The 16,300-nt window shown below is 36.1% G+C and overlaps 1 protein-coding gene across 6 annotated transcripts in view; it reads right to left on the reverse strand.

Moving 5' to 3' along the window:
• Positions 1–16,300, reverse strand: part of LOC129793520 (early growth response protein 4) — a 50,454-nt gene that overhangs the window by 14,975 nt on the left and 19,179 nt on the right. For all 6 annotated transcript variants that reach the window (XM_055833623.1, XM_055833624.1, XM_055833621.1 and 3 more), the window contains one exon: positions 4,122–4,138. The gene's annotated coding sequence lies outside the window, so the exon portion shown is untranslated. The remainder of the gene's footprint in view (positions 1–4,121; positions 4,139–16,300) is intronic.

The raw sequence follows: 16,300 nt of genomic DNA on the forward strand, positions 1-16,300 counted from the left end.
GACCGTTTCACGCCACATGCGATCATCGTGTTGGAAGGTGTAAATTGGAAATGTATCTAACTATCGAGTGCTCACCTCATTAATCATGAATTAATTAAATCTGCATGTAACAGTCGCCAATTATGAATTCCTCTACTCTCCGTGACACTGAGACCGTGTGAAAATTTATGAATTTTCACTTTGGATCGATTGCCGGCAAACGCAAGGCATGACTTTATTGATCAGTATCGAATGAAAATTTCAATTAAAATTCGCAACACGGCAAAACCATCGCGTTTGCACAGACTTTATGCTACATGCCTGCTACATGGGGTCCTTCGAGCTTAACCTGCAAACAAATACGCACACCAGAGATCAGGTATGAAAGTGATCACTCTCAAATAGATTCGAGAGGTGAGAGCCACACCGGTGACGCACAGCAAGGTTAGACTGTCGAAATTTTGAGCTTTTAAGTTTATTTTTTTTTATAAAAAGAAAAGGAATGAATTCTTAAAGACTGATTTGAAAAAAAAAAAGTTTGTAACAATTTAGCCAAGACACATTTTGTGCTATAAAATAAAGAACTTTATATTTGTAAAATAAAATTTGAAAGAGAAGAGTGGAAATATATTTCACAAAATTGACGTCAATATGTCTAAATTCTGTATAAAAAAATGTTTTATTTTGGAAAAAAATGTTTTATTCTGAAAAAAAAATTATAGTAAAGAGGCAATCTATAAAACCATAAGGTTCATTCTTTAATTTTTCATTTACTTTAAAATAGCTTTCATAGATTCTTTTGATTTATAAGGACTTGATTGAGTTCTTCCATCATTTATTTTGAACTATTTATAATTTATAACCGAAATTTCGTATTTTTATAGCATAAAAACGTGTCTTGACTAAAAAAAATTATAGGAGCACAAATTTTTCCAATTAAGGGATAAAAACAAAATAAAAATGCATTAATTGTGAGACGCCCCATCGGCTTCCACAGCAGCATTGGGTGGATCATCATCACGGCAAGTACAAGTCAATGTGATTGCGAACGCGCGTGCGACATGCCGAGAAGCCACATTTGGTCATTTTTGCCCAGGCGCGTATTCATTCAACCTCGGAATAGTTTTTCCACGCAATTATGGCAAAAACGACACGCCAAGAGCTCCCCAATGGGCTATTGAGAGAGTCTCTATTGAGATGAAGCAGAAAAAAACGCTTAATAACGTGTAATATGGAAAAATTGCATCAAAAGCGACAGACAAGACACAGTTTGGCACATACCAAAGCCATTCACTCCTTTAGGAATAAAACGAAGAAGAAAAAAAAACAGCTCTATTCCATACAATTCTCTCCCGCCAGCTCGTGTAAACTAAGTAACTTCTTAAGAGACATTTTAGATGGCATATCACCATTTTTGTTAATAAATTGAAATGCTTGAGATAGAAGCAATGGGACACAGAGAATGGCGATGGTGGAAAAAAATGCCCGCGGAGATTAACTCGGCAAAAGAAGAACTTGTTTAGCTTAGAGGAGATGCCTTTTTTTCTGCCCCATCTTGGGCTTCATCTTCAAAAGACTTGTACGGCTCTCAGCACAGAGAAGGTGTTTTCTTTTAAGCATGAGGCATATTGCCAGGGAGTGAGACAGAGAAAAAAGTGGTGTGTTTGCTTGGAAATAAGGTGGAAATTAATGGAAAATACCTGAGAAATGTTCAATTGACAGATTTTACACGCTCCACGATCTGTTTGAGCAAATAATTGCAATTTGAGTGGTATGATGAAAAAAAATATAATTCATATCATCCGGTCTACTATATTGGGAGGAAATTGCGGCAAACCACATTGGGACTTCCAAGATACACACAGCGCCGCACTGAGAGAACTTTATCTATTTTTCTCTCCCCCCCCGCAAGAAACTGTAAAGGGCACAGTGCAGAGGAGGAAATTTGGATCAGTTTTTTAAAAGAATTTTTTAATCAATTTTAAGAAAAATCTTTCAATTTGATTTAGACTTTTAGCATTAAAAATGATCCCAATTCGTCAAGTAATACTTTTTTTTATAAAAAAAAAAATTAATTGTTCGTGTAATTTTGATTCCAGGTCAATTTAGTATAACGATGGAGACGCCTGGTTAAAAATAAAAACACTTTTAATTTAATTTTAAGTCTTTAATTTCTAACTTAAAACTTTTTAAAGCAGATGTAAAAATAACTAATTTAGCAACATAACTAAAACTTACTGTTATAATTACTAAAAAATTTAGTAAATGTTTCATTACTACAGACTTTTGTAGCAATTTACTAAAATTTTGAATGACAGTGTATTTATTTAAAAATTAAATTTTTTACTCTAGTTTTCAATACTTAATTCAGCTTTTAGAGTTCAGAAAACTGATTTAATTTAGAATCTTTAATTTTTAAGACAGATCTGTCAGACAAAGCTTTAAGTGTTAATTAATAAGTGAGGAGGAATTTTAGGGTAGTTTAATATTATTTACGAACTTAATTTTTAATTTAAAAATACAAAATTCGTTAAATTTCAAAACCAGGGTTGTTAATTTTAAAGGGACTACAATTTTAACTTTAAAAATCAATTAAGTATCACGATGGAGACGCCTGGTTGAACCTTGATTTAAAGAACGGCGATTTATCCTCTTAGGAGCCTCCATTCGAATTTAATATTCGGTTTAATTTAAAGTTTCAATTTTTAAATCTTTCTTAGCTTTAAAATAAAGCTGAAAACCAACTACAAATCACCAAAAAGAAATATTTATTTAATTTGTCCCTAAAATTCTCTCAAGCACTGTTTATTGTCATACATATTCTCCATGGTTTAGTCGATGGAAATCAATACGAATGCTCTTATCTCATTTAGATTTTCATTATAATGTATCTGTAATCTATTTGAAAAACTCAAACTTTGGCGCCTTCAAACGATGAAAATTTAAAGAAAAAATTAGCCATTCGATGGGAAGAAATTCTCTCGCGCTGGGATGACCGAGACCGGGATGAGATAAGGTTCTTGAGTAACATTTTTCAATACGCATTAGTAGCATGATAATAAATGTCTCTTTTGGTAGTTTATGATAAGAACTACAGCAGAAGACACTGTACGGGATGGCTTAAGCGTGGGGAGATGAGGGGGGGACACTTTAAGCGCGACAAGCTAGGAGAAATGATGGTGGAATTTTTTTTTCTAGTGAAGGAGAAGAAAGAGATTTCTTCACGGTTTTTGTGGGAACGGACGGCGTGGAGAAAAATAATCATTTTCTGTATTTTAGTGTTTTCAACATAAATTTTTCATTATGCTGAGGATATATAGGTATTTTCTCTTCAACTTATATAGGAACCGGGTGGAGAAAAAAGGTAGTCAAATGCGATTGTAAAATCGCCATCAAATCTAAATTAGATCACGAAGTTGCTGTATTAAAATGCTTTTGCTTCATTTGAGTGTATATTGTGAAGTGGCGGAAGCTACGATCACACCGCGAGAACGATCGCGCGCGGTGTAGTGTATAGAAGGTTGAATTATTGGGCGATTTGCATACACGTTTGAAGAGATCTAAAGGAGAGACTCTTAAAGCACATCGAGCTTCTTCATGCCCAGATGATGTTTCTCTTACGATGAGGGCAACAAAGAACACGGAGAGGATCGTCTGTTTCTTCATTTCTTTCTTTACCTACAACATTATGCCTTTTTATGCACCACTTTTTCCACACAACTTTGTCTGCTGGTGCCAAAGCAATGCGTCTCGATGAGACGCCCAACTGACAGATTGTGGTTGATTTCTTGTAGGATTTCTCACACATCTCTCCCCTCCCTCCCTTCATTCCTCCGCATCACTCCTTTTGCGAAACAAACCCATAAAGCAGCCCCATGTAGGCATAAAGTATCATTTTGTACCTCCTTTTTGCACTCACCGTCAATTTGTTGGGGTTTTAGCTACTTGAATTGAAAATAATTATTCCTTCAGCAATATTGGTGGTCATTTGTGTGAGTGCGGTTGATTTATTCAAATCTAGATGTGGTACCCAACTCTCACACAGTGTGCCCACAATTGTGAGATCCAGCTGCCTTCGCGCGACCAAACGTGCGCACCAACCATTCGATAGAGACGTTAAATATGATCGAGTTATGACTTACCACCATCTAAGAGAGATCTGTAACGAGAGAGAGAAGAAAAAAAACCATTGTGAGTGAAATATTACAAATGACGACTCTATTTCAATTAGCTTTCATCTTTTTTTCATCACAAAATTCTTCTTCATTGGCCTTTTGGTATTCATTTCAATAAATTTTGAGCTTTCCGCGTGACATTTACGGACCCTCCAGGGTGGACCCGTGAAGTAGCTTTGAGCAACAAAGACAGTTTAAAGTTAGAAAGGAAAAAGATCGCTTGAGAGTCAATTATAAGAATTTTGGTATTCTGGGAAAAATGTTATAAGATTTTAGCATTTTATTTCTTCCTTGAAATGGATTTCTGAAAGGAAATAACTTCTCCAAGGCTTTTTATAGTTCTTTCTGACTGTTTTCTGGAACAATTAATTCTTTGCTTTTCTTTTGTATAAAACGACAAAAAGACGGTTTAAAAATCTTACAACAAACTTTTAAATTGTTACAAAAGAAAATATTTTTATCAGAATCTACTCCTTTAATTCTAAGTTAATTCTAAGCATCTAAGTTGTGAAATCCTCCTCCAGTTGCCGGACCTCTGCCGCAGACGGGATAATCTACATCCCCCCCCGCAGCCAACACAGTCTACACTACAGACTCCGGTGCGGCGTATCCATTCCAGAGATGATCTACGCGCCCACTCTTACATCATACATCGCAAATTGAATTTGTAGATTAAAAATGTATAGGGAAAATGTGTAATCAAAAATGGAATGTGAATAAACCAATAATTATTATTATTATTATTATTATTATTTTCTACCTATGAATGAACAGTATGAAAAGCTCTCGTAATAAGAAAATTTGCAGAGTAATTTAAAGAATAAAAAGGGGTCCAAATCGCGCCATTCTCCCCTATAAAATGCTGAAGCTTAAAACCTTTGGAATAAATCTGATAAAAATTTGTCATTCTATCAAATTTCATTAGGAATTTAAATAAGTCTTGAAAAATCTTCAAGAAACAATAAAAGCTTCCAAAGCTTAAGATTTTCCTTCAAACAGAAAATTCTTTAACAATTATTTCTCAAATATGAGCAAAGAGGCCAAAGAGGTACTTGAAGTTGAAGGTGAAAGATGTTCTTCTTCTTCACTGATGATGCGAAAAATCTCTGAGGGGTTGATGGTGATCAGACCCTGCGCGAATGCGGTTGTGAATAATAGCGGGGGGAGACCTTAAGAAGGGGGCATCGCCAGAGAATTGTCCGAAGAACAATTAAGCTACAAGTAAAGCAATTAATTTAACAAATCTACATGAGTTAATTGCGCAACAAGAAGGCAAACAAATGGCTACCAAGTGTGTGTTTTCTGCACTTAAACTTGGTGCACGCACCTCATGATCACCACCCATAAAACAAGAGAGACGGTGAGGAGCAAGTGCCGGAGATTTCAGGCTCTCTGCTGCTGCTTTTTTTCTTCTCTTCATTTTTGCTTCTTTTTGCAAAATTGTCAGACAAAAACAACGCGGTGTGGCCATAAATCACGAGCTGAATGCTCGCGCGGGAGATGATGCAACCGCGATCGACGTCTTATCCCCGATACATAAGCTGGTGGGGCTGGTGGAGAGTGCCATTGCATCGAAATCGAGTTAATATTAAATAATTGCTTATATGATGAATTTTGCATTTTGTAGTTTAGCGCGCGATTGTTGATCATCCGTGACAGATGATCAATGAGCGAACCTTTTCCTCATTGATCATGTGGCGATTTGAGTAATTCGATTGACACCATTTGCGAAATGATCAGCAAATTATCGATTATAGCTGCTTGTTGAGCACATTTGAGAGTTTTATTTTTTATGTAGGGGAGAGCGGGGTTAAAAAAGTCACTTAAGGGTTTAAAAAAAGCTCAAAATATCATATTTCTCAAATGGATAAAGCGAAATGTATAGCTCATCTCTTTAGGAGATTTAGTGCCTTATAACTCTTTCTCAGATCATTTTGTTCTATATAGCTAGGAAATATGCTATTTTAAGCTTTTTCTAAACCCTTAAGTGACTTTATTAGCCCCGCCCTCCCCTACTGAATCTTTAAACATAAAACGAAGGCATTACCTTGAACAACGTGTAACTTTTAGATTTTTATAGATTAACGTAAAATGAGAAAATTGAGCTTTGTTTTTTTTCTTGCCAAACTTTTACTAACCTGTTACAAAGTATTTAAATTTTTTCCTCTCAAAATTGTTGATTTTCACGAATTTCTTCTATCGTTTAATAGACAAGAAAACTAAATTTTAAAACTGAAGTAAAAGAATTAACAGAAATCACGAAATTAATTGAATTTTTGGAGAACTTTTCTTCAGTTCTTCACACTCCAAGGCAAACTTTTGAGGTTAGATTGAATTTTTGACTTTTGCGGGCTTTTCCCACAAGCCATTTACTGGAAGGACTGGAAGTTATTGGTTAAGATCGATGAAAATCGGTTTGATGGAATTAATGTTTTAAAAAAATGTAAGAAGTAACGATTTTTTTTAATCAACTAAACAGTTTTACGTGCAAAATAAATAGACAATTTGCAACTTACAACATAACTTGGAAGTTTCAATCGCAAAATAATATTTAGAAAGAAGAAAAGGAGAAAAAAAGTGAAGCTACAGGTATGGATGGTGAATGCCCACCCTCAGCCTCGTCTATGGAGTGAATATGGAAAGCGATAATCAATTTCTCAGTACCATCCCATCCATCAACGGCCCCAGGAATCTCTGTTGGCACGTTTCACCCATCTCATCTTGAGATAATTCACACACACTCTGGCCATTCCGGTGGAGACCTGACAGACAACCCAACAACTGGAGATACGAGAAGAGAAAAGTCTTAATGAAGGTACAAACACAATGAGGTATCCGTAAACAAATAACGCGCTCCTTTCTCATAATTGAAATCAATTAATCATCCCGATACACCCTTTTTCCTTTGGCAGCCTCTTCGCGCCATGTGGCGTCTTTTTCTTCTCCCTCCCTAACCTCACTGTGGCGTCTCTCTTTCCCGCCAAATAGTGCAGTACAATTTGTATGTTCTTTTTTCTTTTCCTTTTATTTTATGCTCTTCCTCATATGAAGCATCTCTTTTGCCATGCTGACTGATGCTGGCTATGCTGGAGATTTTTAAAAGGGGGGAACTGTGTGCGCTTTCTAAGGCACCTTATTCCTAAAGAAGAAGTTTATAATTGTTATTGGACCCCAGCGTGAGTCGGTAAACCACCACCGCGTGATCCCACCACAACGTCCACTGATCACCATGCTCTCGCTCTCCTCCTGCAGATAATCCATCACATCCGCAGATCCGCCACCAACGATCCAATTTGATTTATTGCTTGTTAAACAAATTGATCTGGCGCATAAGAACTAATGCAGAAGACGCTCTCAGCTCGGGTCTTCCTTCCCATATGAAATGGAAAAAAATGGGGGGCTGTTGTGGGCGCAATGGGTGTATGAGGAAAGGTCGCGGTGCTCAAGAATGTGTAAATTGCGTACGCAAATGTGCGTTAATTCAATGGATGTGACTTGACAATTACTGTCATCTAATTTCTCACACCTCTCCCATTCCACATAGCTTCCGCACGCATTCAACATTTTATGAGAAAGAAATGAAATGAAGAAGAGGCTTTTTGGGGTGTCTCACCGAAAGACATTGTAATTCATTTATTTCTTGATTTATTAAATTGTTAGGAGTGTTAAATTATTGTGACAGGAGTTTAATTGACAGCTATTGTTTTGACAGGAGTTATTTTTGACAGGAGTCTATTTGACAGGACAATGAAACAGTCATGTTTAGTAAGAATTTAAATGAGTACAAGTCTTTTTAAATTTTACCGGAATTTAATTGAAAAATTCTGTTCATCAGAAAATTTGTTTGACGACAATTTAACTGATTAAAAAAAAAACTATTTTTGACAGAAGTTAATTTGACAAGTTTCATTGACAGATCTCTCAATAGAGGTTCATTTTACGAGTGTTTAACAGTAAGTTTTTATTTGACAAGAGAATAAATGAAAGAACTTCGTTTGTCACATTCGTGTTTGACAGAACCTTTTTTTTGACATAACTTTCATGACACAACACATTTCCCACCACATTTAAATTTCAAAGGGCAATGAGAAAATCCAAAGACAAAGAGCAAAATAGAAATCTTTCGAAAATGATTTTGAATTAAAAATAACGGAAAGGAGAATAAAATGCAAAAATGACCCAATGGTGACCCTTTTAAATTTTCGTGTACATTCCTACACCTCGCTCCGCTGTGCCCGTCAATCAAACGTATACCTTGTGCACGAATGACATCTAAATTGCGACGCGATACCCTCGTTAAGGTTTTAAAAGTTCTTCTTTTTGTTCGCGAAAAAAGCCAGAGGACATCGTAAAATGCGCGCGATTCGAGGGCAGGGCAAGCTGGATGATTGCGCACTCCCACCTCCAGGTACCGACTTTAATCATTCATTTTGCACAAAGCTATTTGCGAAGAAATACGGAGAGGAAGACGATCAATGCTCTGCCGAATTAGGCAATGCTCATGTCTCTCTTGTGCTAAAGCAACTTGTGCCTCATTAACTTCATTGCTCCACACCGTTAAGCATGGCTCATTTGGGCTTTAAAGAATCCCACCAACTCACCAAGTGAAAAGTTTATATATAATCGGAGGTATATATAATGCAATTAACACGAAAAACCATAAAATTTGCACACTTCTCTCATATAAAATCCACCATTTTATGCCATTTTAGCGCATTCCCAATCAAAACATTTTGATATGTCGTGCTTGCTGCTGACGTTTTCTTTTCTCAAAATTTTATTGTCATTCGACATAACATTAATAAGAAAATTCACCCAACAAAGGGAAAGAAAAAAAGGGACGCTCTTGTTGTAATTTGGTTAAAGATGGCTGAAAGTACTTTTAGCTTAATTAAATTCTCACTGCAAAAACGGTCACAGATTTCGGTTAAAGAACTCAGAGAATAAAAAAGAGTCAGAAGTCTGCAGAGCCAATGCAGGGGGACTAAAAAGCATGAGACATGGCCACACTAATTAATTGTATCGAGAGATAATCAATAGGTGGTTGGCTATAGAATGCCGGGAGTGCTTCATCTTTCTAAAGGCCAGAGAAGCCCACAAGGCATCAATTCCTGTCACCCCCTCACCATCAATTTACAACCCCGAATACTCTGCAAATCCCCCGGATTTAATCTTAAACTGTTTAGCCAATGTACATGCAAAATGCCCCTCATACAGAATGGGAGTTGGGTGAGACAACCCAGAGCATCGTAGGAAATGCAAATCTCCCGGGCAGATGGAAATGCGGGAGGAGGGGAAGTGGGATTAATTAGCTCCATAGCTATCTTGGCAATTAATGAAGTCATAAAATTGATCAGATACCCTTCCTGTGCATCTCCCTCGCACACCTTTATTATTTACCTTCAAGCAAGAGGAGGGAGGATGAGAATGAGAATCGATTGAGAATTTGTGGGTCCCATTAAAAATTATGTGTTGCCCCTCTAACTATATGGGTTATTAAATTAATATTTTTCGTATGGAAATCAACAAGTTTGAGCCATTATCATATCGCAAGAAGAAATCTCCATGGGAACTTTTTGTGTAGAAAATTTTAGGAAGCTTCATTCCAATGAGGCTGGCGCGGTGCAAGATGATTATTTTGGTCAGAGGTGAATGAATGTCGAGTGCTTGAGAGCTTTTGTGAGATGATTTTCACCACAGAGCATTTAAATTAATTTTTCAAATTAAATTTCAAGTGAAATTAAAAAAAAATTGAGTTTTATTTATTTTTTGCTTTAGAAAACTGTTTGAAAGTAATTATTTAATTTTAATTTTTTTTATCTTGTTCGTTTCTCAATAAAAAAGTTTAAAACTTACAAAAAAAATTCAGAAAGAATTCCTTTAATTTAAATAAAAAATTAAGATCAAACTAATGAAGTTTAAGTTAGACAAAATATTTGAGGACCTGATGAAGGTCCGTTGAAATTTTGGAATAATAAATAAAAATTAAAAAGCTCCACCAATAAATCAAGAGATTCAGTAAAAAATAAACCAATGAACGTTCTGCTTAAGTTTATTCAACCAATCAGGGAAAACCTTCAATTCTTCTTCTTATTCATCTACATTTCAACGAGAGAATAAATCTGATATTTTTATTGGCCAAAGCTACATCCACTTTGTACACTTTCTAACAAAAAGAATGAAATGTACTTAAAATGCTTTGAAAAATTTTTTTTTTTATAATTTTCCTTCCAAAAATAAAATCCAAGAAAATTCTACAAAAACCAACGAGGTTAGCTTCAACAAAACACCTAAAACGGCTCAGTAAAAGAGCTAAATAAAAAAAGAAGCGACTTTCAGGTGTTTTGTGTTGCATTTCTTTGAATTTGAAAAAAAAATGAAGCTCTAAAAGCTGCGGCTTTTTTTGTCCACCATCCTCAATATACGAAACAGCAGAAGACAATAATTGAGACGAATTTGTGGGGAAGATTTATGTGATCAGTGTGTGTTGTTGTTTTTTTGTGCATCCAGCCAAATTTGTATTATAATAGCCATCGATTAGGGAAATTTCATTAAAGCCATTCTTCTCGTTTGCTGCGCTAATGGGGGGAACTTCTTACGCGCTCATTTTGAGGGGGCTTTTTGTCGGGTTTTCAGTCAAAATGGATAAATTGAATAAAATTGAAAAATTTAACTGCGCCAACGGAAAAGTGTCTTGACTTTTTTTTTCAAAATGAATTTTAACACCTTCCACGGAGAGTGGTCTAATCTTGGAGTTGAAGGTGAGGAAAATGGATGGGTTCTCACACGTTTTTCTCATACATTCTAATTATTCCGGAGCTGGGAGAGATATGGCGCTTGAGAGCGTGTGGTGGAGCTTTTGTGGTGCGAATGAGGAATACCTATATATATTATGGCGGGGACTATATAGGAGAATGAGAAGCAGCACTTAGGCCACTAATAATTTAATCATCCCAACCGAAGGCTCTTCACATTTAATGGTGCTCCTCTCTCAATTTTGTGCCCGCGCGATGTCGCACAGCCTGAAACACGATAAGCCGCAACACCTTTCCCAGCCCACAGCTGGCATGGCGCGAAAACGCGAGCATCGATCACCGGTGCTCCGGGGAAGGTGTAACTGTAATTAATCGCGCTATTATTATCTGGAAAACTATTAGTCGGACGGATGTGTGGCATGAATCTCATTGAAAAATTTTCGGTTTGGAAACTTTCTCACACTACATCCCATTCTTTTGGGTGACTCTCTGGTCTCTCACTCCTCATGTGTGCCTCATCAAAAGTCAATGGCAATCGATGGTGTGTGGAGGGCTTTCGAAATGCGCGATCTTTGCAGGTGCCGCGACTCAGTCTCCGCCACACAGCACACATTCACTCTATTTGCCCGCCACAAATTGGCAACATCATCCCATGACAATCGCCTTCCCGCTCTTGCATACTGCGCCAAGCTCAAAATGCATCCAATGTGCTTTTGTGAATAAATATCCCATACACATGCCCGCTACGATGGTCACCATCGGGCTATATCCATTCCGCTAATTAACATTCTCTCGCTCTCACGCGGACTCACTGTTGGGGCTTTTGGCGGCGGGTGGAATTGAGAGTGGGTGACGTCAGGGAACAATAAATACACTTCATGGCACTTTTTTTGAAGCACTTTAGCTTGAAAAAATTTTCAAAGGATAAATACAAAAGAGGAATTGAAATTCTTCTTCGGAAGAAGCAAATTAAATCAGAATGTCTTAGGAAGATAAAGAAGAAGAATTTAAGAAGATTTTCTAACAAAAAGAGTGTTTCAGAAAGAACTCAACGATTAAAAGATTAATTATTAATTTTTGAATTTATAACTTTTTAAATGTTTGGAAAACTTAAGAAATAAAATAATTGAGCCTAATTCAGCGACCAAGAAACCATTGAAATCTTTGAATTTTGTACTGAAATTTCAAGATTTCAAGCGAATTTTAAGGGTCGCTGAATAAAGCCTAATATTTGAATTTGGCGCGCACTTGAAGTGGTGAATTCGAGTGGTGAAAAAAGTGAATGTGGGGAAAAAGAATGATTTGGCGGCAAATATGACAGATCGAATTTAGAAGGCAAAGTGTACGGATGCAAACGTACTTGCTTCGTAATAAAGTGTAATTTATCGCGTAAAATACGGTTTCGCGAACATTAAATCTATAAAAAAAAAATACATTCAAAACATTTTCTTATTTAAAAATTCTTTGTGTGAAATTCTATGTAAAATTGAAAAAAGAATCACAGCTAAAAAGGGCTTGGAATATTTTGAGAAAATTTATGACAGTGACAAGTTTGACAGAAAAAAGTAAAACTGACAGCACCTGATTTGACAACCATTATAAAGATTGACAGAACTGAATTAAAACGTTAAAACTAAATCATTTTTTTCTTTCATTTCAATGACTTTTTGCGTCTATCACTGTCTTAGCGTCTTAACCATAAATGACACAGATATAAACAAAATTTCAAAAAAGAAATCGTTAAGTTGTCCCTAAAATAAAGGCTGGGAGTGTATGCAATTCTCAAACAATGCCGAAACACCATCGTCGCTTCGCATTTTCAGCACTTTATGGACATGGACCAATTTGTGAAGCTGTCCACACTACGAGGTCAAAGCGTCAATTTCCGCTTTGATTCACTTCTTTTCATATTGATTTTTTCCTCATCACCAAAATCCTTCTACGCGCTGTATTCGCTCTCACACAATTTTCCTTTCTTTTTTTTCTGTGTTAAAATTCTTTCGCCCCCAACTTCCATGCAGCAATTCACATGAAAATAGTTTATGTAGAAGAAATTCCATATGAAGGTGGATTTTATGTGAATTGACTATCTCCACCATCGCCAATTATAAATCAACACTTATTTACCATTACTCAATAGACACGCTGAGTCAATTGACAGTGATCATTGAATAGTTATTTAAAGTTTTAATGTCGCTTGGTGGATTTGTTATTTATTTGAAAATCACTCGAATATCTCACGTTGCGTTTGATTAACATTTTATGCAAAGAGCGAGTTTAGTTTGAATATACAATATAGGTAAGATTTTTTTTACATCTTCTCCCAGCAGACCATTAATATTGATTTTCGGCCCCAAAAGACCAAATATTAAATGCTTTTAAGTGACAACCAAACAGCATTCCTGCCTGCTGTTGCTAAATAATATTTAACTCTCCAAACTCACCATACGGACCCAGACATAACGGAGCCGCGCGACTTCTTCGCCATGTAGTATCGGCGGAGACAAAACCATCCGCGGCGGGTGCGAGTGAGATCGCCAAGACAATGACATCATATTTTCTGTATTTATGACTCTTTGGGCATATTATGTATACCGCGAGCTTCGATGGAGCTTTATGCTTCTCACAGCCATCATGTGTGAAATGTATATGCGCTCAAGAAACGGGGTGGAGTGTGGTGGAAAAAAAAGTAGATTCAAACAGCACGACATGGGGAATTGGTTGAGGCACAGGTGAACGATTGCCTTCTTGGTGCCACTCAAAGTACTCGAGAGATCTTCGCGCGCGCGCGCGTGGGCGGCTCTTTAGCGTGATCGAGAGTCATTCCCGCAATTTGAGCACCTTCTTGTCTGTACGAATGTCCCCGTCGAATTTCTCGTGTGTGCGCGCGCGCTCCTAAAATCTACTTTTATTGCTTGAACCCCGCAAGAAAGAATTTCAACAGGTGCTGCACGAGAAAAAAGACACGAGAGAGGCTGTTTGATGAAATCTGGCAGAATTGGCAAATTTCTCACGATAACCATATACATAAAAATGCTCAATGGTGAACATAAGAAAGCCCCACACGCACAAGGTGCTCCAGACATAAATTACGTTTGTTTTGATGTTTATTTTTTGAATATTTAACGAAAGAGTTTTAAATATTTTGTAAAAGGAGATATATTCAAATTTTTTTTTATCTTATGAATTTCTCAGAAAATATTTAAAAAGAAGTTTTTAACGAAAGAATTTTAATAATTTTTAACGAATGATTTTTTATGAACATTTTTTTTTATGAAGAATAAATAACATCAAATCATTTTTATTATAAATTTCAAACTAAAATTTTTTAACGAAAGAATTTTAAGAATTTTTAACGAATGATATTTTATGAATATTTTTTTACGAAGAATTAATAAAATCAAATCATTTTGACTATAAATTTCAAGCAAAATTTCTTAACGAAAGAATTTTTCTAGAAAAGTTTTAATTAAAAAAGACATGCTCAGGAAAAAATTAACGGATAACGAAAATTTTACCAAGATAAATTTTTAACGAATCTTAATTAACAAAGGCTTTTTCAGCAGTAATTCTTAAATAAAATAATTTCAAATAAAAATACTTGGTTGAGAAATTTTTTAAGTAGGAATTTTTTAAAGAATTTCTAATGTAAGATTTTAACGAAGAATATCTAACGTAAGATTTTTTTTTCAAGTATTTCAATGTAAAATATATTTAACGAGGGATTTATTAGGTAGAATATCTAACTTTTGACTATGTGTTTCTAATGTAAGATTTTTCACAAAGAATTTCTTTCGTAAATGTTTTAACGAATAATTTCTGACGTAAGAATTTCCAATGTAAAATACTTGGTGTTGGCCACGAAGTGGAACACTAACTAATTCTTAACGAACAATTCCTGAAAACTAAACGAAAACATTCTAACAAATTTCAAAAGAAACTTCAAACACAAAAAATTAATTTTTAACGGACTTTGAGGTTTCTTTTCATTCCAAAACACTACAAAATGGAGATTCCGTGTGTCTTGAGCACCTTGGCGCTAAGCGATCCAAGAAGAAAAATCACTTGACGGGTTTTTGATTGTTGGAGAAAACAAAACAGTTAAATTATTAAAATGAGTAACGATCAATCAATTACGGTAAATTCATCGTTAAAATCATCATCAAACTGGTGAGATCTTGAGACATACACACAACTCTACGTTAGAAGGCCTCAATTGGTGCTTCCATTCAATTTCTTTTGGAGCACTTTTTCTTCCACCTTCACAAACCCACATGTTGAAAAACACGAGCAATTCCCCGAGTAAATTGAAATGAATAAGATGAAAAGAAATCTGTAAGGTATTTAATACCTCCTTCGCGGGCATCTTCAAAAGCTGCGCCATATAGTAGCAAAATTATCACGTTAATTGAGATTTTTCTGTGTGAGCGAGATCAGTCAATTCTTGATCTCATGTTCATGGATGATTTTATTGGATTGATGTGATTGTCAAGTGGCGCCTAATCTTTCATGTCTCAGCAGAATTTTTGATCTGTGGGACATAAATCTAATGTGGAAGATTGAGACATTTCCCCATGGAGATTTCTTCAAAACGAATGAGGAATTGTCATGGCATAAAAAATATGCTGAAATACGAAGAGAAGGCAGGTGGTGAGCATATTTTTTATGCTTCAATAAATTTAACAAAAATTAAGCTTAAAATCCATTAAATTAGTCTCTTTTGTTTCAAACGATAAATCTTCGTGTGGTGAAGAATTTTCAGGCGAGAAGTTCAAAAAAGAGATTCGTTCACAGAATTAAGAGACGAGCTCAAGGTTAATTGATCCACAAAGAGCTTTACATGAGAAAGTCTTCCTCGTCTTAGCCCAAAAGGCACAAAATCCCCACACCGCATAAAACCTCTTGGCTTTTGACTAATAAATCAATCGAAAGATCCCATTACTTCGGCACAATGAGGTGGTTTGTATGTGAAGGAATTGCTACTGTTTTGTGATCCATTTGTGCTCATACCTCTACCTCCACAGGCCCCCGCGAGACCTTTGTCCAACACATTAGAGGTATTTGCCATAATTATATATCATTACTCAATTTGAAGCGCAATTCTGTGTAGCATTTTTTCCCCGCGCTCCCCTTTGTGTGCTGCTTTATAGAGTCTCTCACTGCATTCCACACACCTTTGCTTCCTCTCCAGGTGCCTTCTCTCTATGTGCATCCACATATGTGGGACCTTCCCTCCTCCATTCCTCACAATATAGCCCAGAAGTAGCGATTCTCTAGACGACATTTAAAAACACTCCCACGGCACCAAAAAAGGTAGGCAGGAGTAATTTTTCGGTGTGTGTTTAAACTACTTCAACCTCTAAATAGTTCGTGACACAATTACAGCAGTAG

The sequence above is a fragment of the Lutzomyia longipalpis genome, chromosome 3 (assembly GCF_024334085.1).
Source record: "Lutzomyia longipalpis isolate SR_M1_2022 chromosome 3, ASM2433408v1".
NCBI classification, from domain to species: domain Eukaryota; kingdom Metazoa; phylum Arthropoda; class Insecta; order Diptera; family Psychodidae; genus Lutzomyia; species Lutzomyia longipalpis.